General features: G+C 45.1%; 1 long non-coding RNA gene across 1 annotated transcript in view; it reads right to left on the reverse strand.

The window, feature by feature from the left end:
• LOC123763807 (uncharacterized) overlaps nucleotides 1–12,905 on the reverse strand; it is a 53,508-nt gene that overhangs the window by 16,322 nt on the left and 24,281 nt on the right. The window contains exon 2 of the long non-coding RNA XR_011222275.1: nucleotides 11,287–11,491. This is a non-coding gene — a long non-coding RNA (uncharacterized lncRNA). The remainder of the gene's footprint in view (nucleotides 1–11,286; nucleotides 11,492–12,905) is intronic.

Consider the following 12,905-nt stretch of genomic DNA (forward strand, 5'->3'; position numbering starts at 1 on the left):
GTCTTCAAAAATAATCTGTGTGAACCAGGCATTTTTGGTGTTATAGTAAACAACAGGTAATCTGTTCATGCAGTTTTTCAATGCTCTGGGGTTGGCAGATTTCCCAACAATTGCACACTTTGTTCGGTGACTGCCATCTGCATTACCGTACAATAATGTTGAAATTCTTTCCTTGCTTACCTTGCGACCAGGCATACTCTCCTCAAGCCTAGAGGCCAAAGTGTTTCTTTGAAGGCATTTCCAGTTAAAGCCTGTTTCATCTGCATTGTACACTTGAAACCAGCATAGATTATTAGATACCATGTGCTGAGAAAGTTTATATTTAAATGTATTAACACTTCCTACATCTGCACTTAAGGCTTCGCCACAAATTTTCTTGTTAATGATGCCATGCCTCTCTTTAAGTCGACATACCCATCCAGTGCTAGCCTTGAAATTGTCAATGCTTAACTTTTCAGCAAGTCTTTCAGCTGCATTTCTAATAGAATCAACTGAAACAGTAATTCCTTTCGCACGATGCTGTGTAAACCATTTGAATACAGCCGAGTCCAAATCCGTATACTGTACTTAGCAGGCTTCAATGTTTTCCTGTTGCCTATTGCATGACTTTGACTCTGAGCAACGAATTTCCTAATATTATCCTTCTGCTTTTTTATATCACAAACTGTAGCTTTACCGATGTTGAATTCTTGGGCGAGACGGGTGACAGAGTATCCACGCTCTGCTTTCTCTATTAAATCAATTTTCTGATCAATTGACAAATATTTTCTCTTTCATTTTAAATCTTGATCATCGCGAATGCTGCTCTGAGACATCTTGACAGAGTATAAGAGTTCAAACGATAAAAATTGTTCAAAATTATCCTTTGCGCGCAAGCAACACATTTTCACACTAGGAGGAGGAGGGGAGACAAATGATGCCAGCCACCTCACCATGGCCTAACGTTCACACGACCTGTGCTTGTTTTATTGGCCTACTCAAAATTTAATCTAAATAGGCTTACAAATTGTTTTCAAATAATATTGTTTGTTGTTATAATTAATAAAATATTGTCTGTTTTGAAGATTTATTCATTTTATACAGTACAGTACTGTATTACATAATACCTAGTATATTACAGTACAGTACGTAGGCTGCTAGAGGGAGGGAGGGAGGGAGAGATCCAGGAAACAAACCCCCCTCCCACCCACTCCCCCAATGGCTCAAGAAGCGACCTGCCGGCCACACAATGCCAACTGTTATCTACACCCCAATTGTATTAAAAATTCTGTGAAAAGGAAATGTGTTCAAACTGTTTAAAATATGTACTGTATATATCACAATTTTCACCATTATTATTGCTCCAATATGACATTTTTCTAATAAAAAGGCTATTTTCAGTGTAGATAATGCGATAATTATTATTAAATTGACTCTTGGCATCTGACGACGAGAGGAGAGGAAAGTTAGTGGTTGGTCTCTGGTAGTCAGGTGCAGGAAGGAGGGTGGGGGGGGGGGGGGCTGGAGAGGGAGCATGGAGCCGCCAGTCACATGTTGCCTCTACAGCCTTTACTGACACCACTACCTGTACAGTATTACTCCAGCTTCCCTTGACAACTTCTACCACTGACAACCAGCCTCTACTGACACCACTTGCCTCCTGACAACAACTCTCTCACCAATGCCCCCCTGACACCATTTTATCACCATTTCTCCCTAGAAACAATGGGTAAGGATAATAAAACACTATACATGTATAACTGTTTACACTCTGGCGAATCATAGTTGATGACAGCCAGCTCCGACGCTTGGCCTCGGTGAGTGCTTGGATGAACATTCCTCACTTAATCGAATATTTGTATGTTCCACTGAACATTTGGTACCGAATTCAATTTGTACGGCTCTTCCAGGAATTCGATACAGCGGGGTTCATTAGACTGAGGAAGCACTGTAATAACAACTTTTCCACTTCCTCAAGTATTTATGGTCTTTGTTTTGTGATTGTTGATATTCCTTTTGCCACTTTGGCACTCATAATGTCCTTTTTCTTGGCAAGTATAGTGCATATCGTTTACGTGGATTTGTTGTACTGCCTACAAAGTTCAACAACACGTTCACCATTTTCATGCTTCCGAATGATCTCTTGCTTTTCCTCTATTGTCATCATCACATGTGATTTCTTGCCTTGAACCTTACCACTGGCTTTCTTGGGACCCATTGCGATGTATATTATAACAAATTTTATGCTCAAATTCACTCCGAAAATAAACGGTAAATCCTTGTGAAGAATTTAGGCGGGATAGTCACTGGGCGCAAGGCACTGGCAAACTGAGTGGCGATCGCCGTGCCACCACGCGCTAGGTCGGCCCATACGTGTATCAACAAACTCATATTCTGAGGCAACCCTCGTAACCTGATAAAAAAAATTTTGAGCAAATCCTGCTCGTAACCCGAAAAACTCGTAATCCGAGGTACCACTGTACAGTATTAGGTGTTTACAAGTGTCTACTGCAGAAGATGTGTACCAAGCATTGGAACGGCATTGAGGGAGACGCCTGAGGGTGTTGAGTAAATTAGTAGACTGTGAAAATAGTCTGAAAATTAAAGGAAATTATGTACTGTAAATTAACTTGTATAAAATTGAACATACAGTTGTAATAAGTGTCTTTGGATAACAAAAATGATAGTCACATTGGTTCATTTCTTCTGATGATTTGAGATCATGGTCAAACTCAAGGCCCAGCCTTATAAAGTGTCGCACCTGATGATGGGCCAGGCTGGGGAGGATGACACCTAACAAAGTCATATGAAATGAGACCACGTTGGAAATAATTGGAATTAATACTGGTTTAACTACTGGTTTAAATGTGTTGGGTCTGCTCCACAGCAGGGAGTTAGATCCCAACACCACCGTGAGATGTTTGCTCAATGAGCGCACAAAAATTGGGATATCATTGTGAAACTTTCCAACTTCACCACGGACCAAGTAAGGCACATAACAATTTTTCATTTCCCAGCGATCAGGAAATGCATTTTAACAATGTTAGAAGGGAAAATATATATTTTTTAATTTTTTAATTTTATGTACACCTGAGTGTAGCATAGTACAAACAGTGGACCAGCCGTGGGGTTAAATAATAATGAGATAAATTATTACGAACAAACTAACATTAAACATCGAAAAGACTTACTACATCTTATTTGGAAGCAAATCATCAAATGCAATTCAGCTACAGATAGACAACATTAACATCAGTAATAAAAATGATGGCAAGTTTCTTGGCCTATTCCTAGACAAGAGACTCAACTTCAGCACCCACATTCAACACATAACTAAGAAAGTCTCTAAGACAGTTGGTATACTCTCCAAAATCAGATATTATGTTCCTAACTCTGCTCTCCTCTCACTATATTATGCACTAATCTACCCCTATCTTAATTATGGTATCTGTGCATGGGGGTCTACCACTGCAAACCACCTTAAGCCCATCATCACACAGCAAAAATCTGCTATCAGAATAATAACTAACTCTGCTTTCAGACAACACTCAGCTCCCTTGTTTAAATCTCTAAACTTGCTAAATATTAACTCCCTCCACACATTCTCTTGTGTCAACTACATTTACAAAACCCTGTTCTTAAATGCAAACCATGCTCTGAAACTCTCCCTGGACAGATGTAATAGGACCCATTATCACCACACCAGAAATAAATATCTCTTTGATATCCCCAGGGTCAAACTTAATCTGTGTTAACACTCTATGCAAATTAAGGGACCTAGTCTATGGAACTCACTCCCTAGTGAATTGAAAAACTGTAAAACTCTTGCCTTATTTAAAAGCAAAACCAAAAAGTACCTAACTTCATCTATTTAGTTTCCTACACTGAGCTTTAAATTTGCTCTGTACCTAGTGGTACCCAATCTCCTATTTTTTATGTAATATCAAACAACCTTATCATTGTGTTCATTGCTGTCTTCTTTTATGTGCAAGCCATATGCTGTATTGTGACTACCAATTTTTGTCAACTACCATTCAAGCTGTCATTGCAATCAATCTTATATTGTTTCTGCTGTATTGTGCCTACCAATTTGTTGTCAACTACCATTTTAAGCTGTCATTGCAATCAATCATAGCTACCTATGTGCTTTAATATACTGTACCTATAATTTTCTCTCATCTTTTTTTTTTTTTCATTCCATGTAATCTGTTATCATTTTTTTGTCTATAAATTTTGCAAGTATTTACCTCCTTAAAATTTTCTTAGATTAAGGACCTGCCCGAAACGCTGCGCGTGCAAGTGGCTTTACAAGACTGTAATTACCATATTTGTATCCTCACATTCCTTATGTACATTCTTGTATATGCATAAATAAATAAATAAATAAATAAATATTAATATGCTTAACCCTTAAATGGTGCATAGCTATATACCATTTGACACCCACAGGCGCATACAAAAAAAAAAAAAATTATTTTTTCTTCCTAACCTGTTAATTTGTGTTCACTGATCACGGGAAAAATAATACAAAAAATCGTAAGTGGCATATATTGCCCGCTATAGGGCGGGGAATTCTGGCAAAAAACAGGCGCTGACTTAGCGTGCGTCCCAGGCGGTCTGTTGATAGCCAGATGTCAGGCCGGAGTTACCACAAAGAGATAATTACCTAATTATTTCAATGTCTCCGATTGATTTTTTGTAGTTTTTTGCTGTAATATTATTCAATAGTGTGTAGTGTGATATATTTATATAATAAAATGAGTGAATCATCGCTGTACTCAAAAATATGGTGTGCATATTGTTGATTCAATTATGTTCATCAAACAGTGAACAAATACTTTGTCGGTTATTACACTATATACACAGGTTATACATAAGTATCTGCATGTTTTGTTCACCATAACGAACCACTAAGTTGGTATTATGAGTCAAAAAGTAACGAGGAGTGACCGCCGTGTACCAGCCAGCCACTCACGCCCTCCCTCAACACCTCACTCGCCCACATTCTCCTCCCACCATACTGTTTTTGCTTTTATTCACTATATACAGACACTATATATAAGTATCTACATTTGTGTTCACCATAACGAACCACTAAGTTGGTATGCTGAGTGGCAGTGGCAGTGGCAGGCAGTGACTGGCTGCCACTGGCTGCCACTCCCTCCCTCTCTCACCTCACTTGACTTGACTTGCCACCATTCTCCACCCACCATACTGTTTTTGCTTTTATATACAGACGTTATATATAAGTATTTACATGTTTTGTTCACCATAACTGTACATCTAAGCTTGGATGGTGAGTAAAGGCACAAAGACGTAGGACCTCACACAGTCAGCTGATGGCTGCCGCCCTCAAGGCCAAACACACTAATATTTCTCCTACAACAATACTGTTTGTGGTGTTATTACGCTATATACACACATTATATATAAATATCTACCTGTTTTATTCACCATACTTGTACAAATAAACTGGTATGGTGCCCAAAGACCATCGTGGTCATCAATAAACAACATGGTAAGGCCTGCAGACGACGCTCCTCCCTCACCAAAATGGCGGCTCCCAACCTACTCCTCTTGCTGTTTATACCCTCTATACACACGTTATATATATAAGTATCTACATTTGTGTTCACCATAGCGAACCACTAAGATGGTATGGTGAGTGCAGTCAATAAAAGGTGGCCACACACACACTCAGAAGACAACGCCACCACCCTCCCTCCCACAGTGGTGGGAGGGAGGGTGATATGATAGAGCCCAGTAGGCTCAGGAATCTGTACACCAGTTGATTGACAGTTGAGAGGCGGGACCAAAGAGCCAAAGCTCAACCCCCGCAAGCACAATTAGGTGAGTACAATTAGGTGAGTACAGCATTACTCCTCCCTCCATGGTGCACAGCGCCAAATATCACCACAATCCTGCTATTATCAGAACCCTGGTCAGTTTTATCAGTCAGGGGTCTTCTGTAATAATATCATTGCTACATAATAGCATGAACAAGTATATTATGACTTTTTAGGCGATGCTGTGGTCACAAGCTGAACAGCAATGCTGTGAGTTCATGCTGAGTGCATCAGGCTTGGTAGCTGACTCAATACTAAGGCCCCTAACACCCGGGAGTTTGGCCCACGATTTTTTTTTTAAATGGCGTCTGTTTAGAAGAGCCCTGATGAAGGTGTGGTGAACCCTGTGTATTCGTGGGCCGTTTAAATCTTGCGTAGTACTCCAAAGCATCACATGATGCGATGCGCAATTTACTGGAAGTCGGTCAAAGCATCATATGATGTGATGCGCAATTGAAGGGTTAAGGGTCCCAATCCTGGGTGGGAAAGAAATGGTTGGGCACATTTCCTTTCACCTAATGCCTCTGTTCACCTAGCAGTAAGTAGGTACCTAGGAGTTAGTCAACTTGTTGTGGGGTTGTATCCTGGGTGGGGTCAGTAAGTCGACCTTGAGGGAGGGATATAAGCCTAATGTGTATGAATGCATTCAGGCTTCCTGTCTTTCGACACAATGAAGTATGAATTATATATTAAAATTAGTGGGATCCCCACTTGTTACATTCTTCCAGCTTGAAAACCTCTTCTCTAATTGTGACTTTTTGTTTTTCTTCATATATAGTGGTACCTTCGTTTACAAATTTAATCCGTTCTCAGAGACCGGTTGTAAACCGAAAATTCGCAAACCAATACAAATTTTCCAATAAGAAATGATGTAAATTGAATTAATCCGTTTCACACTCCCAAAAAACCAGCGTTGACTGTAATGAAACGCCATTTTCTGGGCGAATCTCGGAGGCTTCCCGGAGCTATCCAGGCTGAATGGATATGTATAACTTTCTGGTATCAGTCAAGGTGCATGGAGTTTTTGCCTACCGAGGACTACGAACCAGAACATGGCCCTCTCAGAGAGGCATGAGGAGCAATGGCCTATAGAAACCCCCTATGGTTGAGAGCATTCTATGTCTGCCATCGACCAGGACAGGCACCCATAGAGGTAGGTGCCCCAAAACAAACCCCAATTCTGGTGAAAAGATTGCTAACGAAAGCCGAACAAGTGGACAGAACACCCCAAACAAAAACAGCAAACTAGAATGACGTCACCGCGCAGCCATCTGCGCAACCCCCCCACACTCCTCGGGAGGGGGAAGGGGAAGCCCCAGACCCTCTGCACCGGCTATCCAACTGGCAGTTCTTAGCCCTTAAACTGTGCATGGTGTATATATACGCCACGAGTAACATGTCCCACCGTGCGCATGGCGTATATATACGCCAAAGGGTGCCAGGCACAATTCAAATGTCCCGCGGTGTAAAGGGGTCACCCGTACCGTCGCCAGGGGCGATTGTAAACAGACGCCATCTAGAAAAAAATCTAGAGCAGGCCTCCTTTGTTTCCCAGGCCTTAGTTAGTGGCCAGACACCATGGCGAGCGCATCACGACCCGCGTCCGACCTCGCTCAGCGCACCGCGCCATTTTTGACTGAAGATGAAATAGCCAATGAATTGTTCAAGGATGTTGACGAATCTGATATAGAGGAGGATTATACACAGCCTGAAGAAATAGAAACCACGGATAGTGAGGGTGAACATGTTGGTGCCATGAGGGTGAGGATGCCATGAGAGTTACCCGCTACTACTCAACACCACTTCGTGCCCAAGCACATAGTTCATGTGTTCCATTGCAAGTTTATGATATGCTCGACGAGTCTGAAACAGGTGAATCATTCTCAGGTTTTAGTGATCTAGAATCAGAGAATAGTTTTGCCCTGACTGCTAGTGCCAGTACAAGTTTCGCCGCATCAGCTGCCTGCCCAGCTAAGCGCCGCCGCATGGAACAATATAGCGACAATGAGGAACAAATCCCCTCATGTTCCAATACTTTTCCCTCATCGACCCTTCCTGCCCCTACTGTTGCTAGACCTGTTTCAGCTCCTGGTCCCCGGATTCCTCGCTGTGGTGCAGCTAATGGCTCTTGGAAGACAGCAGGTTTATTTGTGTGGAGTGATGGGGAAGATTTTGTTCCACAAATTCCCGAATTTGACAATAGAGATGTGGGAATTACAGATCTTTTCCCTGATACTGGTGACGAAATGAGTGAAATGGACTTCTTTATTGCATATTTCGATGAGCCGCTCATGGAACACATTGTTCACGAAACGAACAGACTTGCAACTGATCTCATTGAAGGTGAGAAACTATCAGAATTTTCACGACTACAGCGTTGGAAAGAGACAACTGTAGGTGAACTGTATGTGTTTTTCACAATTTGTATGCTGATGAAACATTGTGTGAAATATGTAATATCAGATTATTGGAGCAAAGACAACGCTGTTCCAACACCATTGTTTGGTAAATATATGACAGACAGATTTCTGTTGATCCTACGGTGCCTTCATTTTGCAAATAATGCAGAAGAGAAACAGGATGATAGGCTTTGGAGGGTGAGGCACGTGATAAATGACCTGATTGGAAAGTTCCAAGATTACTACGTACCAGCTCAGAAGCTGGTTATTGATGAATCCCTTGTGCTTTTCAAAGGACGTGCTGCCTTCAAGCAGTATATTCCCTCAAAATGCCACCGATTTGGATTGAATTTCTTTGTGCTCTGTGACTGTGAATCAGGAATGGTGTTACACATGATACTGTATTCCACTACAAATGTAGACATTTCTGCTAATGACCAACATGGCTTCTCAGGTACTGTAGTGAAGGCACTTTTAGCACCATATCTGAACAAGAGCCACATATTGTACACAGATAACTATTATACCATTCCCTTACTAACCAAATTCTTGCTTGATAATAAAACTGGAGTGTGTGGCACAGTAAGGCCAAAACGAAGGAAAATGCCTGTGTTTGACACTGCTATGCAAGTAGGCGATTGCGAGGGAAGAAAATGTGGTGCAATACTTTCAGTGTAGTGGAAAGACAAACGTGAACATGCTGACCACCATTCACCCTGGTTTAATGGTGGACAGTGGCAAGGTGCAGGATGAGGATATGAAGGTAGCAGGATGGGGGATAGAGGTAGCGGAATGGGGGGATGGAGGTAGCGGGATAGGGGTATGAAGGTGGCGGGATGGAGGTAGCAGGATGGGGGGACGGAGGTAGCAGGATGGGGCATGGAGGTAGCGGGATAGGGGTATGAAGGTGGCGGGATGGGGGGATGGAGGTAGCGGGATAGGGGTATGAAGGTGGCGGGATGGGGGGATGGAGGTAGCGGGATAGGGGTATGAAGGTGGCTGGATGGGGGGACGGAGGTAGCAGGATGGGGGGACGGAGGTAGCAGGATGGGGGGACGGAGGTAGCAGGATGGGGGGACGGAGGTAGCAGGATGGGGGGACGGAGGTAGCAGGATGGGGGGACGGAGGTAGCAGGATAGGGGGACGGAGGTAGCAGGATGGGGGGACGGAGGTAGCAGGATGGGGGGACAGAGGTAGCAGGATGGGGGGACGGAGGTAGCAGGATGGGGGGACGGAGGTAGCAGGATAGGGGGACGGAGGTAGCAGGATGGGGGGACGGAGGTAGCAGGATGGGGGGACGGAGGTAGCAGGATGGGGGGACGGAGGTAGCAGGATGGGGGGACAGAGGTAGCAGGATGGGGGGACGGAGGTAGCAGGATGGGGGGACAGAGGTAGCAGGATGGGGGGACGGAGGTAGCAAGATGGGGGGACGGAGGCAGCAAGATGGGGGGACGGAGGTAGCAGGATGGGGGGATGAAGGTAGCAGGATGGGGGGACAGAGGTAGCAGGATGGGGGGACGGAGGTAGCAGGATGGGGGATGAAGGTAGCAGGATGGGGGGACAGAGGTAGCAGGATGGGGGGACGGAGGTAGCAGGATGGGGGGACGGAGGTAGCAGGATGGGGGGACGGAGGTAGCAGGATGGGGGATGGAGGTAGCAGGATGAGGGGATGGAGGTGGCAGGTTGGGAGGATGAAGGTGGGAGGATGGAGGTGGCAGGATGGGAGGATGGAGGTAGCGGGATGGGAGGATGGAGGTAGCGGGATGGGGAGATGGAGGTAGCAGGATGGGGGGATGGAGGTAGCAAGATGGGGGGATAGAGGTAGCAGGAAGGGTGCGGGATGGGAAGGAAGGAGGTAGCGGGGAGGGTGTGGGATGGGGGAGATGGAGGTAGTGGAGAGGGTGCAGGATGGGGGATGGAGGTAGTGGAGAGGGTGCAGGATGGGGGGATGGAGGTAGCGGAGAGGGTGCGGGATGGGGGGATGGAGGTAGCGGAGAGGGTGCAGGATGGAGGGATGGAGGTAGTGGAGAGGGTGCAGGATGGAGGGATGGAGGTAGTGAGGAGGGTGACCAGCTCTGCCAACCTTCTCACTATTGCCCGCCTGCACACACTGACTCCTGCCTGACCACTGCTGCATGCCTATCCACCCACTTTGCCACCCGCCTCTCCACCATCCATCCATCCAGTCCCCCTCCACCATCCATCCATCCAGTCCCGCTCCACCATCCATCCATCCAGTCCCCCTCCACCATCCATCCATCCAGCCCCGCTCCACCATCCATCCATCCAGTCCCCCTCCACCATCCATCCATCCAGTCCCGCTCCACCATCCATTCATCCAGTCCCCCTCCACCATCCATTCATCCAGTCCCCCTCCACCATCCATTCATCCAGTCCCCCTCCACCATCCATCCATCCATCCATCCATCCATGCAGTCCCCCTTCCACCATCCATCCATCCAGTCCCCCTCCACCATCCATCCATCCAGTCCCGCTCCACCATCCATTCATCCAGTCCCCCTCCACCATCCATCCATCCAGTCCCCCTCCACCATCCATCCATCCAGTCCCGCTCCACCATCCATTCATCCAGTCCCCCTCCACCATCCATTCATCCAGTCCCCCTCCACCATCCATCCATCCATGCAGTCCCCCTTCCACCATCCATCCATCCAGTCCCCCTCCACCATCCAACCATCCATTCATCCGTCCAGTCTGGCAATTACAATGCCACATTGTCTAATGGATGCTCATGTTATCCGTACATATAATTCTCATTTCTAAATATACCATAACTTTGAAAGTCTGCTTTCTGGCCATGGAGTGTCAGCGACTGCTCTTCTGCCATATATAATTTCCTAATATACCATGGTTTTTTCAATCTCTGTTTGCCTAGATCTAACTAAATTTCAAGCTTACCACACATAGTTTTAGCTGCCTAGTCCATGTTGTCATGCTGGACAACACCTCCATTAGACAGTATCCATACAAATGAGACTCAAACTGTTGCTCTGTGTAAGTTGTAAAGTTATAATGGATATTACAAAATTTTTAGTACATACCTGCTTTGCATGTTGGATTTTGAAGTGCTTGAAGAGTTGACTTTGAATCACAGAAAGTTACTCCTCCACTGTTTTTCAGTGCTTTAGTGGAAAGTTGCAATGATGTTAATTCTTTGTGTGAAGCCAATCCAGTTATTCAGTATCACACTAGTGGTCTGTGTACATCTGTTGTCTTTGTATATTCTGCAGGCTGCAGCAGTGTGACCTGTTGACATTTGAACAAATCCATCAGTGTAAACATAGTGCTCGTGAGGCTGTAAGTTATTTATAAAGGAATCAATACTCTCTAGGCTCACTGATCCATACCTGATCCTCCCTGCCTGTCAGACCTCAATCATTTGTTTATTTCATCTATTTGTTCCCAACCACTTGGGCTGGACAGTAAAGCAACGGTCTCACTTCATGCAGGTTGGCGTTCAATCCCCGACTGTCCAAGTGGTTGGGCACCATTCCTTCCTCCCTGTCCCATCCCAAATCCTTATCTGACCCCTTCTAGGTGCTATATAGTTATAATGGCTTGGCTCTTTCTCTTCATAAATCTCTCCCTCCATTGATTTGCATGGGAGTCTGACCCCAGACACCTTCACCCATGTAGTAGACACCCACCCAGCCTATGTAGTTTGGTGGCCAGCTACCAAGCTACAAAACCCTTCCCCTTTCATCATTTTATATCTTTTCATATTTTTTGCATCCTGCTACTAGTGAGTCAGGAAATGTTGGAAATATGTTGTTTAGAGGTTCAATAAAAAGTGAAGTCAAGAGAAAATGTTGTGATGAGCTTTTATCAAAACATTCAACTTACAAAGGAAGATGAATCTGGAATGTCTCCTGTGTGGTCCATAGAATTACTCAAAGCCACCCAATGTTACCCAAAGCCTCATAGCATTATGTAAATAATGAAGAAATGTGGTAAATTTACCCACTATTATGTTGGTGCTGAATGAAGAACATGAAAAAACCAGCGTTGAATGTAATGAAACGCCATTTTCTGGGTGAGACCCGGAGGCTCCCCGGAGCTTTACTGGCTGATTTGCTAATGTCAGACTTTGGCATCAGTCATGTGTATGGAGTTCTAGGGCCTACCGGAGACCACGGCCAGAACCTGGCCCCCTCAGAGAGGCAAGGGGAGCAATGGCCTATAGAAACCCCCGTGTGGTAGGAAGCATTCTATGTCTGCCATCGACCGGGTCAAGCATCCAGAAAGGCAAGCATTCCAAAACAAACCCCTATTCTGGTGAAAATTGCTACCTAAAGCCAAACTAGTGATTAGAACTCTTCAACAGAAAACAAGTAAACTAGTATAACGTCATACGTCACCGCGCCGCTGTCTGCGCAGCTCCCCCCTCCCCGGGAGGGGGAAGGGGGGAGGGGGAAGGGGGAGCCCCAGACCTCCCACGCCGGCTATCCACCCATCAGTTCTGAGGCTGGATGTCAAAACACACGAAAAACCGCCGACCGGAGGGAGGGAGGGAGGGTTGCCGGGGAGCCTCCGGGTCTCACCCAGAAAATGGCGTTTCATTACATTCAACGCTGGTTTTCTGGGGGGAGCCCCGTCAGCTCCCCGGAGCTAATTACCCACAGAGGAAGGTTAAAGGGACAGAACCGGGAGGCGAACACCA

The sequence above is a fragment of the Procambarus clarkii genome, chromosome 5, assembly GCF_040958095.1.
Source record: "Procambarus clarkii isolate CNS0578487 chromosome 5, FALCON_Pclarkii_2.0, whole genome shotgun sequence".
Taxonomy (NCBI): domain Eukaryota; kingdom Metazoa; phylum Arthropoda; class Malacostraca; order Decapoda; family Cambaridae; genus Procambarus; species Procambarus clarkii.